The sequence below is a fragment of the Pongo abelii genome, chromosome Y (genome assembly GCF_028885655.2).
Source record: "Pongo abelii isolate AG06213 chromosome Y, NHGRI_mPonAbe1-v2.0_pri, whole genome shotgun sequence".
Taxonomy (NCBI): domain Eukaryota; kingdom Metazoa; phylum Chordata; class Mammalia; order Primates; family Hominidae; genus Pongo; species Pongo abelii.
Genome location: NC_072009.2, coordinates 42,134,682 through 42,139,649, shown reverse-complemented (window position 1 = coordinate 42,139,649; position 4,968 = coordinate 42,134,682). Strand labels below are relative to the sequence as shown.

Genomic DNA, 4,968 nt, shown 5'->3' with positions numbered 1-4,968 from the left:
CATCACTTAATAAATTCTACCACAAAAGTGCTCCAAGCACAAATATATAATCTACTATGCTTCACACATTGTGACATATGAAAATTGTGCATATTGGTTTTAATATTTTAGAATTTCTATTAAAATCTATCCATATTCTTTATCTCAACAAGAAATTAAACTATCAAACATTAAATGTGAAGAATGTGTAGAATTAAAATCTTATTGTTTTTACATTTTTCACCATTTTATATTTTTTCTGGTGATAAAAAATAAGGTTTCTGAGCAATACAGCTGTTATTCTGGGCAACTGTTGTAATTTAGGTAATTCCATCCCTTGGCTACATGAACTTGATGGGAAGTCATGCTAAATGTTACAGCACAAGACAAGGTTTAAATGATTAACCTGGCCGGGTGCAATGACTCACCACCTGTAATCCCAGGACTTTGAGAGACCGAGGCGGAGGTGGGTGGATTGTGAACTCAGGAGATCCAGAACACCCTAACACAGTGAAACACTGTCTCTACCAAAAATACAAAATTAGCCAGATGCATGCCTGTAATCTCAGCTACTTCGGAGGATGAAACAGGAGAATCACTTGAACTCGGGGGGTGGAAGTTGTAGTGAGCCAAGATCACAAACATTGCACTTCAGCCTAGGCAACAAGAGTGAAACTCTATCAAAAGAACAAATGAAAGAAAAGAAGAAAGGGAGAAAGAAAGGAAAGAAATAAAGAAAGGAAGGAAGGAATGTAGGAAGGAAAAGAAATGGAAAGAGAATGGAAGGGGAGAAAAGAGAAAAGAGGGAAGAAAAGAGAAAAGAGAAAAGAAAACTGCATTACTCACATTGTGGCTAGTCTTCCCAGAATATTTTAACACAATTTTTTTTTTTTTAACTTAGAAGTGCTCATGAATGGATTTTATTTATATTTTTGGTCAGTATTTGTTCTTTACAGTAAATTTCATATTAAAGCTGGTAAAATCGTTAAGTTTTACTGCCACTGGATTTTGAGAAAGACTAAATAAATTATGCTCATTGAAATATCACACATTTTTATGAACTAGGACAAGGTAGCACCTAATTACAAAGAAAATATCACAAGGGTAAAATAAAACATGATCCCACTTAAACTATTCTTCCTCCGATCATCTTGCCATAGCTGTCCTAGAAATTTTTTTTTTAATTTGCAGTCACAGCTGATAAGTTACAAAATATGTAATAAAATAATAATTGAAGACCATATAAGTAAATCATCAAAATGAGTTTTGAAAAAGAAAATTATTATTATTATTATTTAACCTGCTGATACATAGAGCCTGTTGAATGAGGATATAATGGAGCATCTTCTGTTGGAGAGGTCTTATGCCCATCTAAAACATCATGGTCAACTGGCTCCAAATTCTAAATATTTAAAAAGATTGACAATTTGATTATAAAAGTAACTTTATAACTTATATTTTATTTTCTTCGTTAGAATAAACTTTTAAGAAATGCAAGAAAGCTGACAGCTATAACATCTTTACAATTCCTGCAAATGATTTATAATTTAGGGAAAAATTCTGAATTATTTTAGCTACATAGTTTTTAGCCCATTTCACACAAGCTGCTTCCAAAAGGAAATTACTTTTTAAGAACAAACAAACCATTGCTAATCATTTCACAAAATAAATATTTTTAAGGGCAATATTAATACATAAACATTGGCTTACACATTTAAAAATTACTTCTCTTTCTCCCAGATATAGTTGCTGAACTTTGGGGTCTTCCCCCAGCCACCTCATCTAGACAAAGTTCTCAAGCATTTGCAAGTGTCATCCTAGCACTATTTGATTTTTCTAATAAATAACAATTTGATGTTTTATTGTTTTTTACTGGAGGACAACAATTTTTGTAGGCATATTTAATTCTTTCCAGTATATGGTTCCCTTTCAATTTTCTACATACACTAAATGACTCAATTTTCTTTCTTTTTTTTTCCAATGTGAAAGCACAAACACAATCCTTCACTTCCACAAATTATGCAGTTGAGTTTCCCACATTTGGGGAAATTTCATGGGTCAGCCCATCTAGAGTGCAATAGATCCGCCTTGCCTTGGGAAAGCCACCTTCGTGATCATGGTGTCTCCCCTGGCAGGGAAGTATCCATTTTCTTTTTAAGACTTCCATTAGCCTTCGAAAGAAAATACAAATATAAATGTAATAGAATTCAGAATAATTTTCAGTATCAGCTTAAAATGTTAATTTCAATCATCCATGATTATTCTTTTCTAAAAGAGTTCTTAATTCTGACAGAGGCTTCTACAAAATTGTAAGAAAAAACACTATGATAAACAATGAAATGACTGCTAAATAAACCTACCATACATTTTATGCACTGATATACTCATTTTTGATAGTGACTCTTACAGTGTTCTATTGTATATAACAGCCATTCTCGGTCTTCTGGAATTTTATCATGTGCACTATGATCTTTAAAAATAAGCAGAAGAAAATAATTTATAATATGTAGTAGTAGCTAATATTTTACTGCCTAATATGTGTCATTCGGAACAAGTTTTTGAGGTAATCTAATCAATATCAGTTAGTTTCCTAAGCGGGTAGCATTAGTAAATCCATTTAACAAATAAAATATCAATTACAGTTAGAACAAATACTTCACCAATTGTTACAGATTTAGCCAGTTGAGGAGCTAGTTAGCAATCTGACCCAAATATCTGACCTCTTGGTGTATGACCAATTTAAAATATTTTGGTTAAATATACTATCCATGCATTACTACAAGCGAATTAAAAACTGTAATGCTATATTACTTTTCACAGTTCTATTTTTTATTCTATACTTAAGATTATGCTCCATGGCCCAGGCTGGACTACAGGGACAAGATGATAGCTCATAGCTCAATGAGGCCTCATACTCCAGGGTTCAAGGAACACTCCTGCCTCAGCCTTCCAACTACTTGGGATTAGACAAATGCACCACCATGTCCCACTCACCTCATTATTTTTACTAAATGTGAGTAGCATTTTATGACTTCCTTTTTAAAGAAAAAACAAAACTTACTTGGTTTTTACTCATTTCTTAGAGACCACATTTTAGAATGTAAAGCTAGAATCCCATGATAATAAAACAGTGATATTAATTGGCAGTACAAAATTGATTTCATTTCTGACAGTAAAAGAACACACACGATGAGTACAACAATTTTCAATGGCAACAATAAAAATTGCCTGATTTACTAATGATCAGTCATTTTCTTTCACAGCTGGCTAAATTGCAACATATTTACACTGCCAACTGTTTACTGTTCTTAGGAGTCAATATTAAAAATCACAAAAAAGACCTCTGTCTTTTTTGTCATTACCATGACAGATAAATAAAATAGTTTTTTTCTCTCTACTATGTATCTTAATTAATAAAATGATATTATATTCCAAGTCAGAGTCCAGGTTTTTTTTCTTTTTGCCATAGGAACATCTATAATATATATTTCTTTTGAAAAAGGTAATTTTTATAATCTAATTTCAGGTAAAGAATAACATGGATAGGCTTCTTCTAACACTTAAACAATACACATTTCATATTCTTATTCTCTTAAAAATTATAATAAAGTGAAAATCATGTCATTTGCCACATTATTAATAGTATCAAAAGTTTTCATGTGAAATTTGGATTAATATTATCTTTGCCTATATTGTTATCTGCTGCCTTGAACAGTGTTGGTACTCAGCAGATGCTGATATATATCTGTTGAACACTGCCTATTGAATAGACTAAATGTTCATTAGACAAAACATTTCAAGCCTATCTTAATAAAGAGAATAATAAATTTATACATGAAACCCACATTAATCCACATCAACTATATTCCACATTATGTCAACATGTATACCTTTACTGTAAACACCTCCTTGGATGAGATGAGGCTAAGATGTGATCTAGCCTTACTTTAGAGCAAATAGAAGAAGTTACATAATAAACAATATATGAATACAAACAATTTTTAAAATGGTATAAATTAAATTTCATTGATAGGGAACTCAATGTCATTCATGCAACATTAATTATCTTCTTGAAATCTATGATGGTGGACCAAAGAACAATTAGAAAATTTTAATTGTTAAAATCTAATATTTCAGTTGTTTTAAATTTAAAATTATCTTTTGCCTTTAATTATTGTGTTCTACAGCTTTTTAATTATTTTATTATCAGATTTTCAGTGTGCTTATTATAATGTCTATTGAGTGAAAATTGTGTGTTTGTGTGTGGGCATGTGTGTATAGAATTTCCAGATATATAGTCTGATTGTTTCTAGAAACCTATAACAATAAAACTTTGAATCTCCTTGGGCAACTAATTAGTTGGGCAACTAATTCTGGTGCAATTCTTAGGCTTATTTTACTGCAGATGACACAACTAAGAATTCTAGAAGAATGCTAAAGATTTGTGTTTAGCACAAACATAGTTCTTTAAAATTATAATTTTTCTCGAAACCAGTCTGGCCACGATTGTGAAACCCCATCTCTTCTAAAAACCAAAAATTAGCCAGGCATGGTGGCAAGCACTTGTAATCCCAGCTACTCAGGAGGCTGATGCAGAGAATTGCTTGACCCCAGGAGGCAGAGGTTTCAGTGAGCTGAGATTCCACTCCTGCACTCCTGTCTGGGTGAGACAGCAAGAATTCCTCTTACACACACATGCACACACACACACAAATAATAGTAATAAAAAATAAAAAAGAAATAAAGCTCTTTTTCTTACATACTGATAGTCTAACTACTTAGATCCTACAGACTGCCTTTGGATAACTTAATGTTGTCTGCCATGACAACATTAACTTTTCCAAAAAAGTTTCCATTCTATGACATTACTTTCTATGACTGTTTTTCATTGTTACTTCTGTAGTAACACATGTATGCTTTTAGATGATTCCAAATTCTGGACATATGTATCCAACTCCCCATTACAATTTTTTATTTAGTGTCCCATAT

At 31.9% G+C, this 4,968-nt stretch overlaps 1 non-coding gene across 1 annotated transcript; it reads right to left on the bottom strand.

The window, feature by feature from the left end:
* Positions 1-1,958: 1,958 nt before the first annotated feature.
* LOC129053520 (U1 spliceosomal RNA) lies at positions 1,959-2,122 on the bottom strand. Its single transcript, XR_008518309.1, has one exon. It is a non-coding gene; the product is annotated as a U1 spliceosomal RNA (small nuclear RNA).
* Positions 2,123-4,968: the final 2,846 nt, after the last annotated feature.